We start from the raw sequence: 14,383 nt of genomic DNA on the forward strand, positions 1-14,383 counted from the left end.
GGGAGGATTATTTGGGAATTGAGAAAAAATAGGATTAGGAGGTAGATGGGTTCCAAATACAGAAATACATAGGAAAAAAAATGTTTCCATTGTATTGGTATAGTGCTTGCCGGGACTGAATATGGCTTCTCCAGTGGTAACAATTGTTAGACCTGGTTTACTTTGTCTAGGTGAAGAGAATGTTCAGGATAGTGTAGCCCCTGACAATGAAATCAAGAACATTTCAGCCAGTTACATGTTAACCACATTCAGGGTCAGGAAGCTTAATGAATGGCATACTATATTCACTCTATCAGAGGGTGTATTCAGCGCCAGTACCTTGAGGAGAACTTGGGAGTTCAGACCATATGTATCTCCAGAGATGGTCTTAAAGATTTGATTGTTTCTCATTTATGCTACTTCCTTAATTTTTAAAAAGATTTTATTTATTCATGAGAAACACACAGAGTGAGGCAGAGACATAGGCAGAGGGAGAAGCAGGCTCCTTGTGGGGAGCCTGATGTGGTACAGGATCCCTGGATTCTGGGATCGGGACCTGAGCCAAAGGCAGGAGCTCAACCGCTGAGCCACCCAGGTATCCCTCTCTCTTAATTTTTGATGAGAAAAATATTTGAATGTACAAAGATAAAAAGCAAAATGAACTCTCAGATTGTTTCTATTCAAACGATATGCTTGCCCTAGTTTCTCAAAATTATCAAAAAGCTTAATGTTTTATCTTTTAAAGTCCACTTGTTCCTTTCTGCTTCTAAAGAGTACTGACATCACATGTAATTTGTTTTACTAGATTCTACATTGCCATACAGAGGAGTGAGTGCCTGAACTAAAGTGACTTATTACAAACAATGCAACTCAGTGACTGTCTTTACAGTACTTTTGGGCACGTAGAAGTATTTTTTGTATGACGAATCTGTAGTGAATTTGCTAAGTCAATGAGCACATACCTTTAAAACTTTGTAGGGATACTGTCACATTCACCTTCTAAAAAGACTCTGCTAATTATCATCTACCAGTAATGCCCAAAACTACCTTTCTACATCTTTGAAAAATTTCCCAATCTGGTAGGGAGTGGTGCATTATAGATTTCTTTTCTTTTATATGTATATGATTGCTAGTGATGTACTGCATCATTGTCCTTCCTAACTTATAGGAAGGCTGTAAGGGCTTGTCTAAGGGTTTTATTTTCTGATTAGGGAAGTCTTTTTGCACCCCAAAATTGCAAAAAATCTGCTATATTGTTTTTCTAATTTAAGTATTTGTAGTTGATATTTTATCTTTAACTATATGCAGTTTATTATTATTTTTTTAATTTATTTATGATAGTCACAGAGAGAGAGAGAGAGAGGCAGAGACATAGGCAGAGGGAGAAGCAGGCTCCATGCACCTGGAGCCGGACGTGGGATTCGATCCCAGGTCTCCAGGATCGCGCCCTGGGCCAAAGGCAGGCGCTAAACCGCTGCGCCACCCAGGGATCCCCGCGGTTTATTTTTGAATATGAAGCAAGGTAGGGGATAGGTTGCAGGGTAAATTTTCCTTTGGTGATTGAAAAATTCTGTGCATATGTGAGGGCACCTGTGTACACTGACACACAGGATTATTTCATCGCTTCACCATATGAATCCACTTTGTTCTCTGAGGGTCTCATGTTCACTGTGGAGCTTTTAAGAGTCAGAAACTTCATTTTATTTATTTATTTATTTATTTATTTATTTATTTATTTATTTATTTATGAGAGGGCGGGGGAGGGGCTGAGGAGAGAGAAAATCTTAAGCAGGCTTGGCTCCCAGTGCAGACCCTACGCAGGGCTCAATCTCATGACCTTGAGCTAAAATCAAGAGTCAGATGCTTAACTGACTGAGCCACCCAGACACCCCAGAACTTTTATTTTATTTTATTTTATTTTATTTTATTTTATTTTATTTTATTTTATTTTATTTATTTTTTTAAAATTTTTATTTATTCATGATAGTCACATACAGAGAGAGAGAGAGAGAGAGAGAGAGAGAGAGAGGCAGAGACATAGGCAGAGGGAGAAACAGGCTCCACGCACCGGGAGCCCGACATGGGATTCAATCCTGGGACTCCAGGATCGCACCCTGGGCCAAAGGCAGGCGCCAAACCGCTGCGCCACCCAGGGATCCCATTTTTAGAGAGTTATACCTAGTCTAGGAGAAAACACTGGAGTCAGATTTTAAGAATAGGAAAGGTGAAGTTATTTGTCAAGCTTTAATTACTTAGATGTTAATGACGATACTAACAACAATAGTGATGATAGCTAGAAATTACATAGTACATACTAGATGGATGAGCTGAGTAATGATCTAAGAGCTCTAGATATTCTAATTTATTTGGTTTTCTGTCATGCCAAAAGGTTATTTAACTATTAGTTGAATTGCGGGTTATTTATCCCACAATTTCTAGTAGTACTATAGCAATGTGTAAGAAATAAATAATGAAATATATTTTGTAAGATATTATTAAAAACTGTTAAGTTTTAAAAGTCATTGTTTTTATAATTCATGTGTTTTCATGGCAAGCTACATATATGTAGTTTCCTATTACTTAATTTGAAATAATGCAGTATAATTTGGAGGTAAAGTCATGTTATTTACAAAACAAAGGGCATGAAAAAGATAGTATTCCTTTAATAACTGTGTGTGTATAAAATTCTACTTTTCTAGTTTTCAGCTTTTGGTAAATGCAATATTATGATTTATAAGAGAAATATATATTTGTTCATGCAAATGACCAAATATGTATTTCACATTTATATTTGGTCCATGGCTCCTCCCCAAACCCTTGGAGTTTCCTAAGTGTTGAGAAGAGACAAATGTGTTTCTTATTATGTTTATGAGATTACTTTTAAACCCCAGCTAAGGATAGGGGGCTGGTTGCCAGGAGAACTAACCATGTGATTAGAGCACTGGAACTTTCAGTGCCCTACCCCCATCCCCTGACACTTGGTGAAGAGAGAGGGGCTGAAAGTTGAATCATTCACCAATGGCCAATGAATGGTTTAATCAACTGTGACTATGAAATGAAGCCTCCATAAAAAAGACAACAACCAGGAGGACTGGGTGGGAGAGCTTCTGATTTGTAAACATGTGGAGGTGCCAAGAGGACAGTGCACTCAGAGAGGGCATGGAAACTCCATGTCCCTTGCTACATACCTTGCTCCATGCATCTTTTCCATTTGGCTGTTCCTGAGTTATATCCTTTGATAGTAAACCAGTAATCTAGCAAGTAAAATGTTTTCCTGAATTCTGTGAGCTGCTCTAGTAAATTAATCTAACCCAATGAGGAAGCCATTGGAACCTTCAATGTAGTCAGAAGCTTAGGTAATGGCCTCGGCTTGCAACCAGGCTCTGAAAAGGTGATGATGGAGCAACCTTGCAGGACTGAGCCCTTAACCTGTGGAGCCTGATGCTCTATAATACTACTAGAAATTGTTGAATTGTAGGACACTCAGCTGGTACCTGGACACCTGCTTGTTGTATGTGCTGGACCATGCCCTCCCCATTAAAATTGGGTCCAGGATCCCAAAAAGAGCAGTAATTACAAATAACTCTATTAATTAATTAGATAAAATGATGTAATTTTTCCATGTAATTAAAAAGTATGGTGTAGATTGCTAATGTATTTTAATTTTTGGTAACTATTCTGCGGTCTTATATATATATATATATACACACACACACACACACACACACTCAAAAGTGAGATTGCTGGATCATATAGTAGTTTTTTTTTTTTAAGATTTTATTTATTTATTCATGAGAGACACAGAGAGAGAGGCAGAGACACAGGCAGAAGGAGGAGCAGGCTCCCTGCAAGGAGCCTGATGCGGGATTCGATCCCAAAACGCAGGATCAGGACCTGAGCCGAAGGCAGATGCTCAACCGCTGAGCCACCCAGGCATCCCCATGTAGTAGTTCTATGTTTAAGGAACACCATGCTATGTAGGCTCTTCTCTGTAGCAGTTGCACTTTTTTTTTTTTTTTTTTTTTTTTTTTTTTTATTTGCAGTTGCACTTTTTAACAATGCCACCAATAGTGGACAGAGTTTCAGTTTCTCCACATCCTCATTTTTGTTTGTTTTTGATAGTAGCCATCCTAATGAGTATGAGATAATATATCATTATGGTTTTGATTTGCATTTCTCTGATGGTTAGTGATGCTGACATCTTTTGTGTGTTTATTGGCCATTTGTATATCATCTTTGGAGAAATGTCTATTCAAGCTTTTTTTGCTCATTTAACAAATCTGATTATTTGATTTTTTTAATGTTGAGTTGTAGGATTTCTTTATATATTAATGTAGATATTAACCCCTAATCAAATATATATGATTTAAGTATTTTTTTGCCATTCCACAGATTTTATTTCACTCTGTTGATCATGTCTTTGATGTACAAAAGTTTTTAAGTTTGATGTAGTCTCGATTGTCTATTTTTGCTTTTGTTGCCTGTGCTTTTGGTATCATAGCCAAAAAATCATTGCCATGTACAATGTCATAAAGCTTTTCCTCTCTGTTTTCTTCTTCTGGGAGTTTTATAGTTTTAGGTCCTACATTTATTTTTTTTAACCCAATTTGTGTTAATTTTTGTATATTGTAAAAGGTAAGCATCCGACCTCATTCTTTTGCATTTAGATATTCAGTTTTTAAAACATCAATTGTTGAGGAGATTGTCTTTTTCTTCTTGAGTGGTCTTGGTACTGTTGTTGAAGACCATTTGATCATATATATGAGGATTTGTTTTTGGGTTCTCTATTCTCTTCCATTGATCTATTTGTCTGTCTTTATTCCAGGACCACACTGTTTTGATTACTGTAGTTTTGTAATATTTTTTAAATCAAGAAGTGTGGATCCTCCAAATTTATTCTTTTTTTCAAAACCATTTTAGCTATTCAGGGTCCCTTGAGATTCCACATGAATTTTATTATGGATTTTCTTTCAAAAGTGTGGCTTTACTATTGTATACATTTTACTTTACATTTTTTCCATTAAAATATATATTGAAGATAACTATCCATGTCAGCATAAATGTCTATATTGAGAGAGATATATTGATTTGATATATTTGATTTATTACACTTACATTGTAATTAATCAATGCCATATTGATATTCAATGTTTCTTTCTTGTTACTCTAGTTATTGCATTAATGGGCATCTGCGTTTTTGAAGAGTAGTCTGTAAGGTAAATTACCAGAAGTAGACATACTGGATCAAAAGGTCAATATTAGAAGAGGTTTCACAAGGGGAAGGTTTTTATTCATTGCTATATTGTCAGAGCCTAGAATGCAACAGTACCTGGTATGTACTAGGTGTTTAATAAATATTCATTTAATGATGAATATATATATCTCCTAAATTCCTAAGATATAATTCTTGAGCTCAGTCTCAAAAATTGAGAAGATATTTGCCAAGCAGACTATTGCAGGCACTGCTCATTGGCTATTTATTCATGTAATATCCTTCTCCTTAGCCAGCTTCAAGCTATGAGTCTAGCTTGATCTAGTCTGACCAATGACATATAAGTGGAAAACTTCTGGGGAGTGGGCTATGGAAGACTTTTGCTTTCCTAATAAAAAGAGAAAGTTTCAGTAGTCCCACAGTGAAGGCTTTTCCTCATTCTTCCTGTGTGGAAAATGGATGTGATGCTTGAAGATTCAGTGACCATCTTGAGATGATGAAGCAGCAGGAGGAGGATGAGGAAGGTCTGCTTACTAAGGAAGAACAAAAGATAGAAAGGGCCTTGTTCTCTGCCAGAATTATTGGGCAATTGTATCAACCTTGAAATGTCAACCTATGGACTTTCCTATTTGTTTAAGCAACTACTAGTTGCTTTTCTGTTATTTATTGCCAGAGGGATTCCCAGCTGATACAGACACGTGCAGAATATATTCTAAGTAGATAGTTCAGTGTGGTGAGAAATGGGTTTTGAAACAACATGGGATGTTAGGTAATCTGTAAGTACAAAAAAGGAGTTTAGCTTGGCAGGGGTTTAGGGATAAAACCAGAGAGTGAAGTTAGAGCTTCTAGTGCCATAAGAAAGAATTTGGATTTCATTCCATAGGCAGCTGTGTAGAAATGAGTTAGGCATGGGAGGCACATGAGCACTCTGGTAGGAAGCTGGCACACATACTGGAGGAGAGCAATGTAGACAATGAGAAGACCAATCTGGAGGCTGTTTCAGTGTTGCAGTGAGAGAAAATGAGGGCCTCAAGTAAGGTGGCAACGGTGGGGGGAGGGGTGAAATACGAATTTGAAGTATACAGAGCATGACAATTACTATGTTAATGTCAACAAGCAGAGTGACATTAAATAAAATGCAGTATTACTGCATTTTATCACCTCTGAGACATCATTGATAGGACACCATTCTCTAAGGTACTATTTCAAGAAAAAAAAAACCCTCATCTAATTAAATTCTAATATACTACTGATTGTAAAACACATCTCTGATTTCACAGATGTGAGAAGATGTGTATTTGAGAATCACTGAAAGGTGGTGATAGCAAATATTTGCAAAGTGCTTTGTGCCAGGCATTGTGCTGAGCACTTTGCTTTAATTATTTTACTTAAGATGCTCAAAAAACTTGTGAATTGTTTCTGAGTACAGAAAAACAAGAAACTCAAACTTCCTTTTATGAACTGAGTATAACACTGATACCCAGATCTGGCAAAGATAGCGTAGTGAGGAATCTCATGCAGGAATATTGATAACATGTCTTAAGTGAAAAGTTAGTAAACGTGATCCAACAGCACATCAAACAAGTACTGATTTTATATCATGATCAAGTTGATTTCATTTCCACAGATGTAGGAAGAGAGAGAAAGATATCCATTCTTTGTAAAAACTCAGTAAAAGAGTAATGAATGGTTAATTCCACAACTATATATATATATATATATATATGTCTTTTCCTGAAAGCAGATATCATGCTTAATAAGAAAACATTAATGTATTTGCAATAAGGAAGAAAGAAGACAAAAAAGCTATCTCTACTACTCTGTTCTACACATTTCAGCAAATACAACAGAGATATTAATTATTAAAGGAAAAGGTGAAATGATTATTTGCATATGAGATAATTTATACCTCAAATATATAAGAGAACCAATTAAGAAACTACATCAAACAATAGAAGAATCAATAAATTATCTGGACATAAAATTAGTATGTGGCAATATTTGTCAATATAGAAAGCATCTATCTATCAAAACTAAATCACAAAAAACCCTATAACTGCACAATTCATTTGAATCAGCAATTCTATTTCTAGGAATTCAGTCTGCTATTTTATTAACACTCTTGCACAATGTTGTATGTTCAATATTATTCATTGCAATACTGTTTGTAGTAGTAAAAGACTGGAAACAGCCCAAATTTACATCAATAAGCAGCAGGTTAATAAGATATGGGACATGCATACAATATAATGCTGTGAAGCTGTGACAAAAATCTCCATTGATATGGAAACATGTTTAAGATATATTGTGTGAAAACAAAAAGTGAGTTTATGCTACCTTTTTATGTTAACAAGGTGGAAAGAAGAATGAATAAGCATATTGGTTTGTGTATTGACCATTTTTTAATGAAGTTGTTTGTTTTCTTGTGAGTTTTAAGAGATTTTTAAGAGAGGAGGCGGGGCAAGATGGCAGAAGAGTAGGGTCCCCAAGTCACCTGTCCCCACCAAATTACCTAGATAACCTTCAAGTCATCCTGAAAATCTACGAATTCGGCCTGAGAATTAAAGAGAGAACAGCTGGAACGCTACAGTGAGAAGAGTTCGCGCTTCTATCAAGGTAGGAAGACGGGGAAAAAGAAGTAAAGAAACAAAGGCCTCCAAGGGGGAGGGGCCCCGGGAGGAGCAGGGCTGAGGCCGGGGCGAGTGTCCCCAGGACAGGAGAGCCCCGTCCCGGAGGAGCTGCACCGACCTTCCCGGGCTGAAAGGGGCTCGCAGGGAGGTGGAGCAGGACCCAGGGGGGCGGGGATGCCCTCGGGCTCCCGGGGACACTAACAGACACCTGCGCCCCGGGAGAGTGCGCCGAGCTCCCTAAGGGCTGCAGCGCGCATGGGGGACCGGAGCAGCTCGGGGGGCTCGGGGGCGGCTCCGCAGAGGGGGCTGCGGGGCGGGAGCGCGAATCCAACAGCTCAGACCCCGGAGCACAGGGCGCCGGGACACAGCCCAGGATCCGGCCTCCCCCGGGACAGGCAGAGGCCGGGAGGGCGCAGGATCGCGAGGACGCTCCTGCCCGGAGCTGAGCAGATCAGCGGCCCCGCCCGGAGCCTCCAGGCCCTGCAGACAGGGTAGTTCCTGTGGGAACTGAATCTAGGTTTCCAGATCTGCAGCAACCACTGGGGTTGTTCCTCCTGCGGCCTCACGGGGTAAACAACCCCCACTGAGCCCTGCACCAGGAGGGGGCAGAGCAGCTCCCCCAAGTGCTAACACCTGAAAATCAGCACAACAGGCCCCTCCCCCAGAAGACCAGCTAGACGGACAAGTGTCAGGGGAAGCCAAGGGACTTAAAGTACACAGAAGCAGAAGATACTCCCCCGTGCCCCCGTGGTTTTTTTTTTTTTCTTTTTTTTTTTGGCTTTTTGATTTCTGTTTGCTTCCCCCACCCTTTCTTCCCTTTCTTTCTTTTTCTTTCTCTTTTTTTCTTTTTTTCTTTCTTCCTTTTTTCTTTTTTTCTTTTTCTCTTTTCTTTCCTTCTTTCTCTTCTCTCTTTTTCTCCTTTTCCCAATATAACTTGTTTTTGGCCACTCTGCACTGAGCAAAATGACTAGAAGGAAAACCTCACCTCAAAAGAGAGAATCAGAAACAGTCTTCTCTCCCACAGAGTTACAGAATCTGGATTACAATTCAATGTCAGAAAGCCAATTCAGAAGCACTATTATACAGCTACTGGTGGCTCTAGAAAAAAGCATAAAGGACTCAAGAGACTTCATGACTGCAGAATTTAGATCTAATCAGGCAGAAATTAAAAACCAATTGAATGAGATGCAATCCAAACTACAAGTCCTAACGACGAGGGTTAACGAGGTGGAAGAACGAGTGAGTGACATAGAAGACAAGTTGATGGCAAAGAGGGAAACTGAGGAAAAAAGAGACAAACAATTAAAAGACCATGAGGATAGATTAAGGGAAATAAACGACAGCCTGAGGAAGAAAAACCTACGTTTAATTGGGGTTTCGAGGGTGCCGAAAGGGCCAGAGGGCCAGAATATGTATTTGAACAAATCATAGGTGAAAACTGTCCTAATCTGGGAAGGGAAACAGGCATTCAGATCCAGGAAATAGAGAGATCCCCCCCTAAAATCAATAAAAACTGCTCAACACCTCCCATTTAATAGTGAAGCTTGCAAATTCCAAAGATAAAGAGAAGATCCTTAAAGCAGCAAGAGACAAGAAATCCCTGACTTTTATGGGGAGGAGTATTAGGGTAACAGCAGACCTCTCCACAGAGACCTGGCAGGCCACAAAGGGCTGGCAGGATATATTCAGGGTCCTAAATGAGATAAACATGCAACCAAGAATCCTTTATCCAGCAAGGCTCTCATTCAGAATGGAAGGAGAGATAAAGAGCTTCCAAGACAGGCAGGAACTGAAAGAATATGTGACCTCCAAACCAGCTCTGCAAGAAACTTTAAGGGGGACTCTTAAAATTCCCCTTTAAGAAGAAGTCCAGTGGAACAATCCACAAAAACAAGGACAGAATAGACATCATGATGACACTAAACTCATATCTGTCAATAGTAACTCTGAACTCTGAACGGGCTTAATGACCCCATCAAAAGGCGCAGGGTGTCAGACTGGATAAAAAAGCAGGACCCATGTATTTGCTGTCTACAAGAGACTCATTTTAGACAGAAGGACGCCTACTGCCTGAAAATAAAAGGTTGGAGAACCATTTACCATTCGAATGGCCCTCAAAAGAAAGTAGGGGTAGCCATCCTTATATCAGATAAACTAAAATTTACCCCGAAGACTGTAGTGAGAGATGAAGAGGGACACTATATCATACTTAAAGGATCTATCCAACAAGAGGACTTAACAATCCTCAATATATATGCCCCAAATGTGGGAGCTGCCAAATATATCAATCAATTAATAACCCAAGTTAAGACATACTTAAATAATAATACACTTATACTTGGTGACTTCAATCTAGCTCTTTCTACACTCGATAGATCTTCTAAACACAACATCTCCAAAGAAACGAGAGCTTTAAATGATACACTGGACCAGATAGATTTCACAGATATCTACAGAACTTTACATCCAAACTCAACTGAATACACATTCTTCTCATGTGCACATGGAACTTTCTCCAGAATAGACCACATACTGGGTCACAAATTGGGTCTGAACCAATACCAAAAGATTGGGATCGTCCCCTGAGTATTCTCGACCATAATGCCTTGAAATTAGAACTAAATCACAACAAGAAGTTTGGAAAGACTTCAAACATGTGGAGGTTAAGGACCATCCTGCTAAAAGATAAAAGGGTCAACCAGGAAATTAAGGAAGAATTTAAAGATTCACGGAAACTAATGAGAATGAAGATACAACCGTTCAAAATCTTTGGGATGCAGCAAAAGCAGTCCTGAGGGGGAAATACATCACAATAGAAGCATCCATCCAAAAACTGGAAAGAACTCAAATACAAAAGCTAACCTTACACCTAAAGGAGCTAGAGAAAAAACTGCAAATAGATCCTACACCCAGCAGAAGAAGAGAGTTAATAAAGATTCGAGCAGAACTCAACGAAATCGAGACCAGAAGAACTGTGGAACAGATCAAGAAAACCAGGAGTTGGTTCTTTGAAAGAATTAATAAGATAGATAAACCGTTAGCCAGCCTTATTAAAAAGAAGAGAGAGAAGACTCAAATTAATAAAATCATGAATGAGAAAGGAGAGATCACTACCAACACCAAGGAAATACAAACGATTTTAAAAACATATTATGAACAGCTATACGCCAGTAAATTAGGCAATCTAGAAGAAATGGATGCATTCCTGGAAAGCCACAAACTACCAAAACTGGAACAGGAAGAAATAGAAATCCTGAACAGGCCAATAACCAGGGAGGAAATTGAAGCAGTCATCAAAAACCTCCCAAGACACAAAAGTCCAGGGCCAGATGGCTTCCCTGGGGAATTCTATCAAATGTTTAAAGAAGAAACCATACCTATTCTACTAAAGCTGTTTGGAAATATAGAAAGAGATGGAGTACTTCCAAATTTGTTCTATGAAGCCAGCATCATCTTAAATCCAAAACCAGACAAAGACCCCACCAACAAGGAGAATTATAGACCAATATCCCTGATGAACATGGATGCAAAAATTCTCAACAAGATACTAGCCAATAGGATACAACAGTACATTAAGAAAATTATTCACCATGACCAAGTAGGATTTATCCCCGGGACACAAGGCTGGTTCAACACTCGTAAGATAATCAATGTGATTCATCATATCAGCAAGAGAAAAACCAAGAAACATGTGATGCTCTCATTAGATGCAGAGAAAGCAATTGACAAAATACAGCATCCATTCCTGATCAAAACTCTTCAGAGTGTAGGGATAGAGGGAACATTCCTCGACATCTTAAAAGCCATCTCCGAAAAGCCCACAGCAAATATCATTCTCAATGGGGAAGTACTGGGAGCCTTTCCCCTAAGAACAGGAACAAGACAGGGATGTCCACTCTCACCACTGCTATTCAACATAGTACTGGAAGTCCTAGCCTCAGCAATCAGACAACAAAAAGACATTAAAGGCATTCGAATTGGCAAAGAAGAAGTCACACTCTCCCTCTTCACCGATGACATGATACTCTACCTAGAAAACCCAAAAGCCTCCACCCCAAGATTGCTAGAACTCATACAGCAATTCGGTAGCGTGGCAGGATACAAAATCAATGCCCAGAAGTCAGTGGCATTTCTATACACTAACAATGAGACTGAAGAAAGAGAAATTAAGGAGTCAATCCCATTTACAATTGCACCCAAAAGCATAAGATACCTAGGAATAAACCTCACCAAAGATGTAAAGGATCTATACCCTCAAAACTATAGAACACTTCTGAAAGAAATTGAGGAAGACACAAAGAGATGGAAAAATATTCCATGCTCATGGATTGGCAGAATTAATATTGTGAAAATGTCAATGTTACCCAGGGCAATATACACGTTTAATGCAATCCCTATCAAAATACCATGGACTTTCTTCAGAGAGTTAGAACAAATTATTTTAAGATTTGTGTGGAATCAGAAAAGACCCCGAATAGCCAGGGGAATTTTAAAAAAGAAAACCATATCTGGGGGCATCACAATGCCAGATTTCAGGTTGTACTACAAAGCTGTGGTCATCAAGACAGTGTGGTACTGGCACAAAAACAGACACATAGATCAGTGGAACAGAATAGAGAATCCAGAAGTGGACCCTGAACTTTATGGGCAACTAATATTCGATAAAGGAGGAAAGACTATCCATTGGAAGAAAGACAGTCTCTTCAATAAATGGTGCTGGGAAAATTGGACATCCACATGCAGAAGAATGAAACTAGACCACTCTCTTTCACCATACACAAAGATAAACTCAAAATGGATGAAAGATCTAAATGTGAGACAAGATTCCATCAAAATCCTAGAGAAGAACACAGGCAACAGCCTTTTTGAACTCGGCCATAGTAACTTCTTGCAAGATACATCCACGAAGGCAAAAGAAACAAAACAAAAATGAACTATTGGGACTTCATCAAGATAAGAAGCTTTTGTACAGCAAAGGATATAGTCAACAAAACTAAAAGACAACCTACAGAGTGGGAGAAGGTATTTGCAAATGACGTATCAGATAAAGGGCTAGTTTCCAAGATTTATAAAGAACTTATTAAACTGAACACAAAGAAACAAACAATCCAATCATGAAATGGGCAAAAGACATGAAGAGAAATCTCACAGAGGAAGACATAGACATGGCCAACAAGCACATGAGAAAATGCTCTGCATCACTTGCCATCAGGGAAATACAAATCAAAACCACAATGAGATACCACCTCACACCAGTGAGAATGGGGAAAATTAACAAGGCAGGAAACCACATATGTTGGAGAGGATGCGGAGAAAAGGGAACCCTCTTGCATTGTTGGTGGGAATGTGAACTGGTGCAGCCACTCTGGAAAACTGTGTGGAGGTTCCTCAAAGAGTTAAAAATAGACCTGCCCTACGACCCAGCAATTGCACTGTTGGGGATTTACCCCAAAGATACAGATGCAATGAAATGCTGGGACACCTGCACCCCGATGCAGCAGCAATGTCCACAATAGCCAAACTGTGGAAGGAACCTCAGTGTCCATCGAAAGATGAGTGGATAAAGAAGATGTGGTCTATGTATACAATGGAATATTACTCAGCCATTAGAAATGACAAATACCTACCATTTGCTTCCACGTGGATGGAGCTGGAGGGTATTATGCTGAGTGAAATGAGTCAATCGGGGAAGGACAAACATTAGATGTTCTCATTCATTAGGGGAATATATAAATAATAGTGAAAGGGAATAGAAGGGAAGGGAGAAGAAATGGTAGGAAATATCAGGAAGGGAGACAGAACATAGACTCCTAACTCTGGGAAACGAACTAGGGGTGGTGGAAGGCGAGGAGGGCGGGGGTGGTGGTGAATGGGTGACGGGCACTGAGGGGGGTACTTGATGGGATGAGCACTGGGTGTTATTCTGTATGTTGGCAAATTGAACACCAAAAAAAAAATAAATTTATTATTTAAAAAAAGAGATTTTTAAGAAAATATTTTGGATAAGTCCTTTTTCAGATACGTCTTTTACACATACTTTCTCCCAGTCTGTAGCTTGTCTTCTCATTCTGTTGACAACATCTTTTACAGAGCAGATTTTTAATTTTAATGAAGTCCAGCTTTTCAATTATTTCTTTCATATATTGTGACTTTGCTGTTGTGTCTTAAGTCACCACCATATGCAAGGTCACCCAGATTTTCTACTGTGTTATCTTCTAGGTTTTTATAGTTTTGTATTTTACATTTAGGTCTATGATACACTTTCAGTTAATTTTCGTGAAGAGTATAAGACCTGTGTCTACATCCTTTCCTTTCTACTCTCCTCCTTTTTCCCTCCCTCTCCTTCCCTCAGATCCATTCTTCTTTCTTTCCTCCCTCCCTCCCTCCCTTCCTTCCTTCTTCCCTCCCTCCTTCCTTCCCTCCTAGCCTTCCTCTTTCTTTCTTTCGTTCGTTCATTCATTCATTCTTTCGTTCGTTCTTTCGATTTTGGATTAATTTTTAGATGTCAGTTATATCCAGTTAACTGATGGTGCTGTTGAGTTGAACTACATCCTAACCAATT

Source organism: Canis lupus, chromosome 27 (genome assembly GCF_011100685.1).
Source record: "Canis lupus familiaris isolate Mischka breed German Shepherd chromosome 27, alternate assembly UU_Cfam_GSD_1.0, whole genome shotgun sequence".
Taxonomy (NCBI): Eukaryota; Metazoa; Chordata; class Mammalia; order Carnivora; family Canidae; genus Canis; species Canis lupus.